The sequence below is a fragment of the Engystomops pustulosus genome, unplaced genomic scaffold, assembly GCF_040894005.1.
Source record: "Engystomops pustulosus unplaced genomic scaffold, aEngPut4.maternal MAT_SCAFFOLD_230, whole genome shotgun sequence".
Taxonomy (NCBI): Eukaryota; Metazoa; Chordata; class Amphibia; order Anura; family Leptodactylidae; genus Engystomops; species Engystomops pustulosus.
In genome coordinates, this window is record NW_027285109.1 from 20,078 (window position 1) to 36,499 (window position 16,422).

Here is a 16,422-nt window from a genome sequence, read left to right on the forward strand (position 1 = left end):
AATACAGGATGTAACTCAGGATCAGTACAGGATAAGTAATGTCATGTATGTACACAGTGACTGCACCAGCAGCAGAATAGTGAGTGCAGCTCTGGAGTATAATACAGGATGTAACGCAGGATCAGTACAGGATAAGTAATGTCATGTATGTACACAGTGACTGCACCAGCAGCAGAATAGTGAGTGCAGCTCTGGGGTATAATACAGGATGTAACTCAGGATCAGTACAGGATAAGTAATGTCATGTATGTACACAGTGACTGCACCAGCAGCAGAATAGTGAGTGCAGCTCTGGGGTATAATACAGCAGAATAGTGAGTGCAGCTCTGGGGTATAATACAGCAGAATAGTGAGTGCAGCTCTGGGGTATAATACAGGATATAACTCAGGATCAGTACAGGATAAGTAATGTCATGTATGTACAGTGACTGCACCAGCAGCAGAATAGTGAGTGCAGCTCTGGGGTGTAATACAGGATGTAACTCAGGATCAGTACAGGATAAGTAATGTCATGTATGTACACAGTGACTGCACCAGCAGCAGAATAGTGAGTGCAGCTCTGGGGTATAATACAGGATGTAACTCAGGGTCAGTACAGGATAAGTAATGTCATGTATGTACACAGTGACTGCACCAGCAGCAGAATAGTGAGTGCAGCTCCGGAGTATAATACAGGATGTAACTCAGGATCAGTGCAGGATAAGTAATGTCATGTATGTACACAGTGACTGCACCAGCAGCAGAATAGTGAGTGCAGCTCTGGGGTAGAATACAGGATGTAACTCAGGATCAGTACAGGATAAGTAATGTCATGTATGTACAGTGACTGCACCAGCAGCAGAATAGTGAGTGCAGCTCTGGAGTATAATACAGGGTGTAACTCAGGATCAGTACAGGATAAGTAAATGTCATGTATGTACACAGTGACTGCACCAGCAGCAGAATAGTGAGTGCAGCTCTGGGGTATAATACAGGATGTAACTCAGGATCAGTACAGGATAAGTAATGTCATGTATGTACACAGTGACTGCACCAGCAGCAGAATAGTGAGTGCAGCTCTGGGGTATAATACAGGATGTAACTCAGGATCAGTACAGGATAAGTAATGTCATGTATGTACAGTGACTGCACCAGCAGCAGAATAGTGAGTGCAGCTCTGGGGTATAATACAGGATGTAACTCAGGATCAGTACAGGATAAGTAATGTCATGTATGTACATAGTGACTGCACCAGCAGCAGAATAGTGAGTGCAGCTCTGGGGTATAATACAGGATGTAACTCAGGATCAGTACAGGATAAGTAATGTCATGTATGTACAGTGACTGCACCAGCAGCAGAATAGTGAGTGCAGCTCTGGGGTATAATACAGGATGTAACTCAGGATCAGTACAGGATAAGTAATGTCATGTATGTACACAGTGACTGCACCAGCAGCAGAATAGTGAGTGCAGCTCTGGAGTATAATACAGGATGTAACTCCGGATCAGTACAAGATAAGTAATGTCATGTATGTACACAGTGACTGCACCAGCAGCAGAATAGTGAGTGCAGCTCTGGAGTATAATACAGGATGTAACTCAGGATCAGTACAGGATAAGTAATGTCATGTATGTACACAGTGACTGCACCAGCAGAAAAGTGAGTGCAGCTCTGGGGTATAATACAGGATGTAACTCAGGATCAGTACAGGATAAGTAATGTCATGTATATACACAGTGACTGCACCAGCAGCAGAATAGTGAGTGCAGCTCTGGGGTATAATACAGGATGTAACTCAGGATCAGTACAGGATAAGTAATGTCATGTATGTACACAGTGACTGCACCAGCAGCAGAATAGTGAGTGCAGCTCTGGGGTATAATACAGGATGTAACTCAGGATCAGTACAGGATAAGTAATGTCATGTATGTACACAGTGACTGCACTAGCAGCAGAATAGTGAGTGCAGCTCTGGGGTATAATACAGGATGTAACTCAGGATCAGTACAGGATAAGTAATGTCATGTATGTACACAGTGACTGCACCAGCAGCAGAATAGTGAGTGCAGCTCTGGAGTATAACACAGGATGTAACTCAGGATCAGTACAGGATAAGTAATGTCATGTATGTACACAGTGACTGCACCAGCAGCAGAATAGTGAGTGCAGCTCCGGAGTATAATACAGGATGTAACTCAGGATCAGTGCAGGATAAGTAATGTCATGTATGTACACAGTGACTGCACCAGCAGCAGAATAGTGAGTGCAGCTCTGGGGTATAATACAGGATGTAACTCAGGATCAGTACAGGATAAGTAATGTCATGTATGTACACAGTGACTGCACCAGCAGCAGAATAGTGAGTGCAGCTCTGGGGTATAATACAGGATGTAACTCAGGATCAGTACAGGATAAGTAATGTCATGTATGTACACAGTGACTGCACCAGCAGCAGAATAGTGAGTGCAGCTCTGGGGTATAATACAGGATGTAACTCAGGATCAGTACAGGATAAGTAATGTCATGTATGTACACAGTGACTGCACCAGCAGCAGAATAGTGAGTGCAGCTCTGGTGTATAATACAGGATGTAACTCAGGATCAGTACAGGATAAGTAATGTCATGTATGTACACAGTGACTGCACCAGCAGCAGAATAGTGAGTGCAGCTCTGGGGTATAATACAGGATGTAACTCAGGATCAGTACAGGATAAGTAATGTCATGTATGTACACAGTGACTGCGCCAGCAGCAGAATAGTGAGTGCAGCTCTGGAGTATAATACAGGATGTAACTCAGGATCAGTACAGGATAAGTAATGTCATGTATGTACACAGTGACTGCACCAGCAGCAGAATAGTGAGTGCAGCTCTGGGGTATAATACAGGATGTAACGCAGGATCAGTACAGGATAAGTAATGTCATGTATGTACACAGTGACTGCACCAGCAGCAGAATAGTGAGTGCAGCTCTAGAGCATAATACAGGATGTAACTCAGGATCAGTACAGGATAAGTAATGTCATGTATGTACACAGTGACTGCACCAGCAGCAGAATAGTGAGTGCAGCTCTGGAGTATAATACAGGATGTAACGCAGGATCAGTACAGGATAAGTAATGTCATGTATGTACACAGTGACTGCACCAGCAGCAGAATAGTGAGTGCAGCTCTGGGGTATAATACAGGATGTAACTCAGGATCAGTACAGGATAAGTAATGTCATGTATGTACACAGTGACTGCACCAGCAGCAGAATAGTGAGTGCAGCTCTGGGGTATAATACAGCAGAATAGTGAGTGCAGCTCTGGGGTATAATACAGCAGAATAGTGAGTGCAGCTCTGGGGTATAATACAGGATATAACTCAGGATCAGTACAGGATAAGTAATGTCATGTATGTACAGTGACTGCACCAGCAGCAGAATAGTGAGTGCAGCTCTGGGGTGTAATACAGGATGTAACTCAGGATCAGTACAGGATAAGTAATGTCATGTATGTACACAGTGACTGCACCAGCAGCAGAATAGTGAGTGCAGCTCTGGGGTATAATACAGGATGTAACTCAGGGTCAGTACAGGATAAGTAATGTCATGTATGTACACAGTGACTGCACCAGCAGCAGAATAGTGAGTGCAGCTCCGGAGTATAATACAGGATGTAACTCAGGATCAGTGCAGGATAAGTAATGTCATGTATGTACACAGTGACTGCACCAGCAGCAGAATAGTGAGTGCAGCTCTGGGGTAGAATACAGGATGTAACTCAGGATCAGTACAGGATAAGTAATGTCATGTATGTACAGTGACTGCACCAGCAGCAGAATAGTGAGTGCAGCTCTGGAGTATAATACAGGGTGTAACTCAGGATCAGTACAGGATAAGTAAATGTCATGTATGTACACAGTGACTGCACCAGCAGCAGAATAGTGAGTGCAGCTCTGGGGTATAATACAGGATGTAACTCAGGATCAGTACAGGATAAGTAATGTCATGTATGTACACAGTGACTGCACCAGCAGCAGAATAGTGAGTGCAGCTCTGGGGTATAATACAGGATGTAACTCAGGATCAGTACAGGATAAGTAATGTCATGTATGTACAGTGACTGCACCAGCAGCAGAATAGTGAGTGCAGCTCTGGGGTATAATACAGGATGTAACTCAGGATCAGTACAGGATAAGTAATGTCATGTATGTACATAGTGACTGCACCAGCAGCAGAATAGTGAGTGCAGCTCTGGGGTATAATACAGGATGTAACTCAGGATCAGTACAGGATAAGTAATGTCATGTATGTACAGTGACTGCACCAGCAGCAGAATAGTGAGTGCAGCTCTGGGGTATAATACAGGATGTAACTCAGGATCAGTACAGGATAAGTAATGTCATGTATGTACAGTGACTGCACCAGCAGCAGGATAGTGAATGCAGCTCTGGAGTATAATACAGGATGTAACTCAGGATCAGTACAGGATAAGTAATGTCATGTATGTACACAGTGACTGCACCAGCAGCAGAATAGTGAGTGCAGCTCTGGGGTATAATACAGGATGTAACTCAGGATCAGTACAGGATAAGTAATGTCATGTATGTACACAGTGACTGCACCAGCAGCAGAATAGTGAGTGCAGCTCTGGGGTATAATACAGGATGTAACTCAGGATCAGTACAGGATAAGTAATGTCATGTATGTACACAGTGACTGCACCAGCAGCAGAATAGCGAGTGCAGCTCTAGAGTATAATACAGGATGTAACTCAGGATCAGTACAGGATAAGTAATGTCATGTATGTACACAGTGACTGCACCAGCAGCAGAATAGCGAGTGCAGCTCTGGAGTATAATACAGGATGTAACTCAGGATCAGTACAGGATAAGTAATGTCATGTATGTACACAGTGACTGCACCAGGAGCAGAATAGTGAGTGCAGCTCTGGAGTATAATACAGGATGTAACTCAGGATCAGTACAGGATAAGTAATGTCATGTATGTACACAGTGACTGCACCAGCAGCAGAATAGTGAGTGCAGCTCTGCGGTATAATACAGGATGTAACTCAGGATCAGTACAAGATAAGTAATGTCATGTATGTACACAGTGACTTCACCAGCAGAATAGTGAGTGCAGCTCTGGGGTATAATACAGGATGTAACTCAGGATCAGTACAGGATAAGTAATGTCATGTATGTACACAGTGACTGCACCAGCAGCAGAATAGTGAGTGCAGCTCTGGGGTATAATACAGGATGTCACTCAGGATCAGTACAGGATAAGTAATGTCATGTATGTACATAGTGACTGCACCAGCAGCAGAATAGTGAGTGCAGCTCTGGGGTATAATACAGGATGTAACTCAGGATCAGTACAGGATAAGTAATGTCATGTATGTACACAGTGACTGCACCAGCAGCAGAATAGTGAGTGCAGCTCTGGGGTATAATACAGGATGTAACTCAGGATCAGTACAGGATAAGTAATGTCATGTATGTACACAGTGACTGTACCAGCAGCAGAATAGTGAGTGCAGCTCTGGGGTATAATACAGGATGTAACTCAGGATCAGTACAGGATAAGTAATGTCATGTATGTACACAGTGACTGCACCAGCAGCAGAATAGTGAGTGCAGCTCTGGGGTATAATACAGGATGTAACTCAGGATCAGTACAGGATAAGTAATGTCATGTATGTACACAGTGACTGCACCACCAGCAGCAGAATAGTGAGTGCAGCTCTGGGGTATAATACAGGATGTAACTCAGGATCAGTACAGGATAAGTAATGTCATGTATGTACACAGTGACTGCACCAGCAGCAGAATAGTGAGTGCAGCTCTGGAGTATAATACAGGATGTAACTCAGGATCAGTACAGGATAAGTAATGTCATGTATGTACACAGTGACTGCACCAGCAGCAGAATAGTGAGTGCAGCTCTGGAGTATAATACAGGATGTAACTCAGGATCAGTACAGGATAAGTAATGTCATGTGTGTACACAGTGACTGCACCAGCAGCAGAATAGTGAGTGCAGCTCTGGGGTATAATACAGGATGTAACTCAGGATCAGTACAGGATAAGTAATGTCATGTATGTACAGTGACTGCACCACCAGCAGCAGAATAGTGAGTGCAGCTCTGGGGTATAATACAGGATATAACTCAGGATCAGTACAGGATAAGTAATGTCATGTATGTACAGTGACTGCACCAGCAGCAGAATAGTGAGTGCAGCTCTGGGGTGTAATACAGGATGTAACTCAGGATCAGTACAGGATAAGTAATGTCATGTATGTACACAGTGACTGCACCAGCAGCAGAATAGTGAGTGCAGCTCTGGGGTATAATACAGGATGTAACTCAGGGTCAGTACAGGATAAGTAATGTCATGTATGTACACAGTGACTGCACCAGCAGCAGAATAGTGAGTGCAGCTCCGGAGTATAATACAGGATGTAACTCAGGATCAGTACAGGATAAGTAATGTCATGTATGTACACAGTGACTGCACCAGCAGCAGAATAGTGAGTGCAGCTCTGGGGTATAATACAGGATGTAACTCAGGATCAGTACAGGATAAGTAATGTCATGTATGTACACAGTGACTGCACCAGCAGCAGAATAGTGAGTGCAGCTCTGGGGTATAATACAGGATGTAACTCAGGATCAGTACAGGATAAGTAATGTCATGTATGTACACAGTGACTGCACCAGCAGCAGAATAGTGAGTGCAGCTCTGGAGTATAATACAGGATGTAACTCAGGATCAGTACAGGATAAGTAATGTCATGTATGTACACAGTGACTGCACCACCAGCAGCAGAATAGTGAGTGCAGCTCTGGGGTATAATACAGGATGTAACTCAGGATCAGTACAGGATAAGTAATGTCATGTATGTACACAGTGACTGCACCAGCAGCAGAATAGTGAGTGCAGCTCTGGGGTATAATACAGGATGTAACTCAGGATCAGTACAGGATAAGTAATGTCATGTATGTACACAGTGACTGCACCAGCAGCAGAATAGTGAGTGCAGCTCTGGAGTATAATACAGGATGTAACTCAGGATCAGTACAGGATAAGTAATGTCATGTATGTACACAGTGACTGCACCAGCAGCAGAATAGTGAGTGCAGCTCTGGGGTATAATACAGGATGTAACTCAGGATCAGTACAGGATAAGTAATGTCATGTATGTACACAGTGAGTGCACCAGCAGCAGAATAGTGAGTGCAGCTCTGGGGTATAATACAGGATGTAACTCAGGATCAGTACAGGATAAGTAATGTCATGTATGTACACAGTGACTGCACCAGCAGCAGAATAGTGAGTGCAGCTCTGGAGTATAATACAGGATGTAACTCAGGATCAGTACAGGATAAGTAATGTCATGTATGTACACAGTGACTGCACCAGCAGCAGAATAGTGAGTGCAGCTCTGGGGTATAATACAGGATGTAACTCAGGATCAGTACAGGATAAGTAATGTCATGTATGTACACAGTGACTGCACCAGCAGCAGAATAGTGAGTGCAGCTCTGGGGTATAATACAGGATGTAACTCAGGATCAGTACAGGATAAGTAATGTCATGTATGTACACAGTGACTGCACCAGCAGCAGAATAGTGAGTGCAGCTCTGGGGTATAATACAGGATGTAACTCAGGATCAGTACAGGATAAGTAATGTCATGTATGTACACAGTGACTGCACCAGCAGCAGAATAGTGAGTGCAGCTCTGGGGTATAATACAGGATGTAACTCAGGATCAGTACAGGATAAGTAATGTCATGTATGTACACAGTGACTGCACCAGCAGCAGAATAGTGAGTGCAGCTCTGGGGTATAATACAGGATGTAACTCAGGATCAGTACAGGATAAGTAATGTCATGTATGTACACAGTGACTGCACCAGCAGCAGAATAGTGAGTGCAGCTCTGGGGTATCACACAGGTTATATATAAGTAGTGTGGGGTCAGAGGTCGGGGGATGTCACTCTTCTGCCGGGGTTTTCGGGACAAGCCCACACAGGAGCCGCTGTTCTATGATCTCAAGAGGAATGTGATGAGGGCGGAGTCCGTTTTTTGGGACTGTGCAGGAGTCATGTGATGACAGGCCACGCCCCCTTCCTAAGAGGCGGGACAATAACAGTTCTCACCAGCACATGTTTAGGCTGTTGGGAGGAGGAGGATTTGGGGCTCCTGAACCCCTGAAAATCGCTTCCTGCCGACATCATTACAGGTAAGGACCCCAAAAGACCGCAGTGAGGGGAGCAGTGACCCCATAACTAGAGCAAGGGTGAAGACACCCCAATACTGCAGCCGTATGACGCGTGGGGGGGCGCACAGTCTGGGGGTCTCCCCGTATGACGCGTGGGGGGGCGCACAGTCTGGGGGTCTCCCCGTATGACAGGTGGGGGGGCGCACAGTCTGGGGGTCTCCCCGTATGACAGGTGGGGGGGCGCACAGTCTGGGGGTCTCCCCGTATGACAGGTGGGGGGGCGCACAGTCTGGGGGTCTCCCCGTATGACAGGTGGGGGGGCGCACAGTCTGGGGGTCTCCCCGTATGACAGGTGGGGGGGCGCACAGTCTGGGGGTCTCCCCGTATGACAGGTGGGGGGGCGCACAGTCTGGGGGTCTCCCCGTATGACAGGTGGGGGGGCGCACAGTCTGGGGGTCTCCCCGTATGACAGGTGGGGGGGCGCACAGTCTGGGGGTCTCCCCGTATGACAGGTGGGGGGGCGCACAGTCTGGGGGTCTCCCCGTATGACAGGTGGGGGGGCGCACAGTCTGGGGGTCTCCCCGTATGACAGGTGGGGGGGCGCACAGTCTGGGGGTCTCCCCGTATGACAGGTGGGGGGGCGCACAGTCTGGGGGTCTCCCCGTATGACAGGTGGGGGGGCGCACAGTCTGGGGGTCTCCCCGTATGACAGGTGGGGGGGCGCACAGTCTGGGGGTCTCCCCGTATGACAGGTGGGGGGGCGCACAGTCTGGGGGTCTCCCCGTATGACAGGTGGGGGGGCGCACAGTCTGGGGGTCTCCCCGTATGACAGGTGGGGGGGCGCACAGTCTGGGGGTCTCCCCGTATGACAGGTGGGGGGGCGCACAGTCTGGGGGTCTCCCCGTATGACAGGTGGGGGGGCGCACAGTCTGGGGGTCTCCCCGTATGACAGGTGGGGGGGCGCACAGTCTGGGGGTCTCCCCGTATGACAGGTGGGGGGGCGCACAGTCTGGGGGTCTCCCCGTATGACAGGTGGGGGGGCGCACAGTCTGGGGGTCTCCCCGTATGACAGGTGGGGGGGCGCACAGTCTGGGGGTCTCCCCGTATGACAGGTGGGGGGGCGCACAGTCTGGGGGTCTCCCCGTATGACAGGTGGGGGGGCGCACAGTCTGGGGGTCTCCCCGTATGACAGGTGGGGGGGCGCACAGTCTGGGGGTCTCCCCGTATGACAGGTGGGGGGGCGCACAGTCTGGGGGTCTCCCCGTATGACAGGTGGGGGGGCGCACAGTCTGGGGGTCTCCCCGTATGACAGGTGGGGGGGCGCACAGTCTGGGGGTCTCCCCGTATGACAGGTGGGGGGCGCACAGTCTGGGGGTCTCCCCGTATGACAGGTGGGGGGCGCACAGTCTGGGGGTCTCCCGTATGACAGGTGGGGGTCTCCTGTATGACGTGGGGGGTGCACAGTTTGGGGGTCTCCGGGCAGTGATGTTTGGGGGTCTCCTGTATGACGTGGGGGGCGGACAGTTTGGGGGTCTCCGGGCAGTGATGTTTGGGGGTCTCCTGTATGACGTGGGGGGCGCACAGTTTGGGGGTCTCCGGGCAGTGATGTTTGTGGGTCTCCTGTATGACGTGGGGGGCGCACAGTTTGGGGGTCTCCGGGCAGTGATGTTTGGGGGTCTCCTGTATGACGTGGGGGCGCACAGTTTGGGGGTCTCCGGGCAGTGATGTTTGGGGGTCTCCTGTATGAAGTGGGGGGCGCACAGTTTGGGGGTCTCCGGGCAGTGATGTTTGTGGGTCTCCTGTATGACGTGGGGGGCACACAGTTTGGGGGTCTCCGAGCAGTGATGTTTGGGGGTCTCCTGTATGACGTGGGGGGTGCACAGTCTGGGGTTCTCTGGGCAGTGATGTTTGGGGGTCTCTATGACAGGTGGGGGTCTTCTGTATGACGTGGGAGGCGGACAGTTTGGGGGTCTCCGGGCAGTGATGTTTGGGGGTCTCCTGTATGACATGGGGGGGCGCACAGTTTGGGGGTCTCCGGGCAGTGATGTTTGGGGGTCTCCTGTATGATGTGGGGGGTGCACAGTTTGGGGGTCTCCGGGCAGTGATGTTTGGGGGTCTCCTGTATGAAGTGGGGGGCGCACAGTTTGGGGGTCTCCGGGCAGTGATGTTTGGGGGTCTCCTGTATGAAGTGGGGGGCGCACAGTTTGGGGGTCTCCGGGCAGTGATGTTTGGGGGTCTCCTGTATGATGTGGGGGGTGCACAGTTTGGGGGTCTCCGGGCAGTGATGTTTGGGGGTCTCCTGTATGAAGTGGGGGGCGCACAGTTTGGGGGTCTCTGGGCAGTGATGTTTGTGGGTCTCCTGTATGACGTTGGGGGGCGCACAGTTAGGGGGTCTCCGGGCAGTGATGTTTGGGGGTCTCTCTATGACAGGTGGGGGTCTCCTGTATGACGTTGGGGGGCGCACAGTTTGGGGGTCTCCGGGCAGTGATGTTTGGGGGTCTCCTGTATGACAGGTGGGGGTGCAGTTTGGGGGTCTCCGGGCAGTGATGTTTGGGGGTCTCCTGTATGACGTGGGGGTGCACAGTTTGGGGGTCTCCGGGCAGTGATGTTTGGGGGTCTCCTGTATGACGTGGGGGGCGGACAGTTTGGGGGTCTCCGGGCAGTGATGTTTGGGGGTCTCCTGTATGACGTGGGGGGCGCACAGTCTGGGGGTCTCCGGGCAGTAATGTTTGGGGGTCTCCTGTATGACGTGGGGGGCGCACAGTTTGGGGGTCTCCGGGCAGTGATGTTTGGGGGTCTCTCTATGACAGGTGGGGGTCTCCTGTATGACGTGGGGGGTGCACAGTTTGGGGGTCTCCGAGCAGTGATGTTTGGGGGTCTCCTGTATGACGTGGGGGGTGCACAGTTTGGGGGTCTCCGGGCGGTGATGTTTGGGGGTCTTCTGTATGACGTAGGGGGTGCACAGTTTGGGGGTCTCCGAGCAGTGATGTTTGGGGGTCTCCTGTATGACGTGGGGGGTGCACAGCTGGGGGTTCTCCGGGCAGTGATGTTTGGGGGTCTCCTGTATGACGTGGGGGGTGCACAGTTTGGGGGTCTCCGGGCAGTGATGTTTGGGGGTCTCCTGTATGACAGGTGGGGGTGCAGTTTGGGGGTCTCCGGGCAGTGATGTTTGGGGGTCTTCTGTATGACAGGTGGGGGTCTTCTGTATGACGTGGGGGGTGCACAGTTTGGGGGTCTCCAGGCAGTGATGATTGGGGGTCTCCTGTATGACAGGTGGGGGTGCAGTTTGGGGGTTTCCGGGCAGTGATGTTTGGGGGTCTCCTGTATGACGTGGGGGGCGCACAGTTTGGGGGTCTCCGGGCAGTGATGTTTGTGGGTCTCCTGTATGACGTGGGGGGCGCACAGTTTGGGGGTCTCCGGGCAGTGATGTTTGGGGGTCTCCTGTATGACGTGGGGGCGCACAGTTTGGGGGTCTCCGGGCAGTGATGTTTGGGGGTCTCCTGTATGAAGTGGGGGGCGCACAGTTTGGGGGTCTCCGGGCAGTGATGTTTGTGGGTCTCCTGTATGACGTGGGGGGCACACAGTTTGGGGGTCTCCGAGCAGTGATGTTTGGGGGTCTCCTGTATGACGTGGGGGGTGCACAGTCTGGGGTTCTCTGGGCAGTGATGTTTGGGGGTCTCTATGACAGGTGGGGGTCTTCTGTATGACGTGGGAGGCGGACAGTTTGGGGGTCTCCGGGCAGTGATGTTTGGGGGTCTCCTGTATGACATGGGGGGGCGCACAGTTTGGGGGTCTCCGGGCAGTGATGTTTGGGGGTCTCCTGTATGATGTGGGGGGTGCACAGTTTGGGGGTCTCCGGGCAGTGATGTTTGGGGGTCTCCTGTATGAAGTGGGGGGCGCACAGTTTGGGGGTCTCCGGGCAGTGATGTTTGGGGGTCTCCTGTATGAAGTGGGGGGCGCACAGTTTGGGGGTCTCCGGGCAGTGATGTTTGGGGGTCTCCTGTATGATGTGGGGGGTGCACAGTTTGGGGGTCTCCGGGCAGTGATGTTTGGGGGTCTCCTGTATGAAGTGGGGGGCGCACAGTTTGGGGGTCTCTGGGCAGTGATGTTTGTGGGTCTCCTGTATGACGTTGGGGGGCGCACAGTTAGGGGGTCTCCGGGCAGTGATGTTTGGGGGTCTCTCTATGACAGGTGGGGGTCTCCTGTATGACGTTGGGGGGCGCACAGTTTGGGGGTCTCCGGGCAGTGATGTTTGGGGGTCTCCTGTATGACAGGTGGGGGTGCAGTTTGGGGGTCTCCGGGCAGTGATGTTTGGGGGTCTCCTGTATGACGTGGGGGTGCACAGTTTGGGGGTCTCCGGGCAGTGATGTTTGGGGGTCTCCTGTATGACGTGGGGGGCGGACAGTTTGGGGGTCTCCGGGCAGTGATGTTTGGGGGTCTCCTGTATGACGTGGGGGGCGCACAGTCTGGGGGTCTCCGGGCAGTAATGTTTGGGGGTCTCCTGTATGACGTGGGGGGCGCACAGTTTGGGGGTCTCCGGGCAGTGATGTTTGGGGGTCTCTCTATGACAGGTGGGGGTCTCCTGTATGACGTGGGGGGTGCACAGTTTGGGGGTCTCCGAGCAGTGATGTTTGGGGGTCTCCTGTATGACGTGGGGGGTGCACAGTTTGGGGGTCTCCGGGCGGTGATGTTTGGGGGTCTTCTGTATGACGTAGGGGGTGCACAGTTTGGGGGTCTCCGAGCAGTGATGTTTGGGGGTCTCCTGTATGACGTGGGGGGTGCACAGCTGGGGGTTCTCCGGGCAGTGATGTTTGGGGGTCTCCTGTATGACGTGGGGGGTGCACAGTTTGGGGGTCTCCGGGCAGTGATGTTTGGGGGTCTCCTGTATGACAGGTGGGGGTGCAGTTTGGGGGTCTCCGGGCAGTGATGTTTGGGGGTCTTCTGTATGACAGGTGGGGGTCTTCTGTATGACGTGGGGGGTGCACAGTTTGGGGGTCTCCAGGCAGTGATGATTGGGGGTCTCCTGTATGACAGGTGGGGGTGCAGTTTGGGGGTTTCCCAGCAGTGATGTTTGGGGGTCTTTTGTATGACAGGTGGGGGTCTTCTGCTGTTTCCCAGCAGTGACGTGTGGGGGTCTCCGGGCAGTGATGTTTGGGGGTCTCCTGTATGACAGGTGGGGGTCTCCATTATGACGTGGGGGGCGCACAGTTTGGGGGTCTCCGGGCAGTGATGTTTGGGGGTCTCCTGTATGACAGGTGGGGGTCTCCATTATGACGTGGGGGGCGCACAGTTTGGGGGTCTCCGGGCAGTGATGTTTGGGGGTCTCCTGTATGACAAGGGGGGCGCACAGTTTGGGGGTCTCCAGGCAGTGATGATTGGGGGTCTCCTGTATGACAGGTGGGGGTGCAGTTTGGGGGTTTCCCAGCAGTGACGTGTGGGGGTCTCCGGGCAGTGATGTTTGGGGGTCTCCTGTATGACGTGGGGGCGCACAGTTTGGGGGTCTCCAGGCAGTGATGATTGGGGGTCTCCTGTATGACAGGTGGGGGTGCAGTTTGGGGGTTTCCCAGCAGTGACGTGTGGGGGTCTCCGGGCAGTGATGTTTGGGGGTCTCCTGTATGACGTGGGGGCGCACAGTTTGGGGGTCTCCGGGCAGTGATGTTTGGGGGTCTCCTGTATGACGTGGGGGGCGCACAGTCTGGGGGTCTCCGGGCAGTGATGTTTGGGGGTCTCCTGTATGACGTGGGGGGTCTCCTGTATGACGTGGGGGGCGCACAGTTTGGGGGTCTCCGGGCAGTGATGTTTGGGGGTCTCTCTATGACAGGTGGGGGTCTCCTGTATGACGTGGGGGGTGCACAGTTTGGGGGTCTCCGAGCAGTGATGTTTGGGGGTCTCCTGTATGATGTGGGGGGTGCACAGTTTGGGGGTCTCCAGGCAGTGATGATTGGGGGTCTCCTGTATGACGTGGGGGGTGCACAGTTTGGGGGTCTCCGGGCAGTGATGTTTGGGGGTCTCCTGTATGACGTGGGGGTGCAGTTTGGGGGTTTCCCAGCAGTGACGTGTGGGGGTCTCCGGGCAGTGATGTTTGGGGGTCTCCTGTATGACGTGGGGGGCGCACAGTTTGGGGGTCTCCGGGCAGTGATGTTTGGGGGTCTTCTGTATGACAGGTGGGTGCACAGTTTGGGGGTCTCCGGGCAGTGATGATTGGGGGTCTCCTGTATGACAGGTGGGGGTGCAGTTTGGGGGTTTCCCAGCAGTGACGTGTGGGGGTCTCCGGGCAGTGATGTTTGGGGGTCTCCTGTATGACGTGGGGGCGCACAGTTTGGGGGTCTCCAGGCAGTGATGATTGGGGGTCTCCTGTATGACAGGTGGGGGTGCAGTTTGGGGGTTTCCCAGCAGTGACGTGTGGGGGTCTGCGGGCAGTGATGTTTGGGGGTCTCCTGTATGACGTGGGGGGCGCACAGTTTGGGGGCGCAGTGGGCGGGGTCTCTCACCCTTGATGACGTTGCTGTAGATGGTGGCCCTGAACTCCTGCTTGGCCCTGACGTCGAAGTCCTGGCCGTGGATGATGCGCATCTGCTTGAGGAAGGTGGACTTTCCGCTCTCCCCGGCGCCCAGCAGCAGGATCTTCACCAGGCGCTTGACGTAGGTTTTCTCCCGGGAGATGCAGCGGTCGATGTCCTTGGACTTGCGCTGCTGCTCGGCCTCCCGGCTGGTCAGGACACAGTTGGGGAAGCAGACGGAGAGCACGGAGCGGGACGGCAGGAAGTCCGCCATCTTACACACTACATGAACCGAGCCCAGGGAGGAGGCCGGCGCGCCGCCGCGTCACGACGTCACTGAGACTGCGTGCGCTAACCCGCCGACAGATGAGCGCGCGGCCCCGCCCTGCTGCAGGCGCATGCGCGTCACTGGCGGCTGCGGAGCCGCGGGCGCCATATTACCGGAGTCCGCTCCAGCGGCCGTGAGAGCAAAGAACCAACACAAAATGGCGGCGGCCGCGGAGACAGATCTGAGAGAGAGCGCCCATAATAAAGCCGCAGGATGGAAGGAAAGGCAGCGGCCTCCTGTGCCCACACTGGAAGCCTGGCAGCACAGAGTATTTCAGGAGAGGAGCTGATCATGTGGGGGGGTATAGACTGAGAGTTACATAGTGGAGGAGCAGGACACAGCAGCACAGAGTATTTCAGGAGAGGAGCTGATCATGTGGGGTATAGACTGAGAGTTACATAGTGGGGGAGCAGGACACAGCAGCACAGAGTATTTCAGGAGATGAGCTGATCATGTGGGGTATAGACTGAGAGTTACATAGTGGGGGGAGCAGGACACAGCAGCACAGAGTATTTCAGGAGAGGAGCTGATCATGTGGGGTATAGACTGAGAGTTACATAGTGGGGGAGCAGGACACAGCAGCACAGAGTATTTCAGGAGAGGAGCTGATCATGTGGGCTATAGACTGAGAGTTACATAGTGGGGACAGGACACAGCAGCACAGAGTATTTCAGGAGAGGAGCTGATCATGTGGGGTATAGACTGAGAGTTACATAGTGGGGGGCAGGACACAGCAGCACAGAGTATTTCAGGAGAGGAGCTGATCATGTGGGGTATAGACTGAGAGTTACATAGTGGGGGAGCAGGACACAGCAGCACAGAGTATTTCAGGAGAGGAGCTGATCATGTGGGGTATAGACTGAGAGTTACATAGTGGGGGGGCAGGACACAGCAGCACAGAGTATTTCAGGAGAGGAGCTGATCATGTGGGGGGTATAGACTGAGAGTTACATAGTGGGGGGCAGGACACAGCAGCACAGAGTATTTCAGGAGAGGAGCTGATCATGTGGGGTATAGACTGAGAGTTACATAGTGGGGGAGCAGGACACAGCAGCACAGAGTATTTCAGGAGAGGAGCTGATCATGTGGGGGTATAGACTGAGAGTTACATAGTGGGGGAGCAGGACACAGCAGCACAGAGTATTTCAGGAGAGGAGCTGATCATGTGGGGTATAGACTGAGAGTTACATAGTGGAGGAGCAGGACACAGCAGCACAGAGTATTTCAGGAGAGGAGCTGATCATGTGGGGTATAGACTGAGAGTTACATAGTGGGGGAGCAGGACACAGCAGCACAGAGTATTTCAGGAGAGGAGCTGATCATGTGGGGTATAGACTGAGAGTTACATAGTGGGGGAGCAGGACACAGCAGCACAGAGTATTTCAGGAGAGGAGCTG

General features: G+C 52.8%; 1 pseudogene; it reads right to left on the reverse strand.

Moving 5' to 3' along the window:
- Positions 1–15,048, reverse strand: part of LOC140109599 (guanine nucleotide-binding protein subunit alpha-13-like) — a 32,549-nt pseudogene extending 17,501 nt beyond the window's left edge.
- Between the last annotated feature and the right edge of the window lie 1,374 nt (positions 15,049–16,422).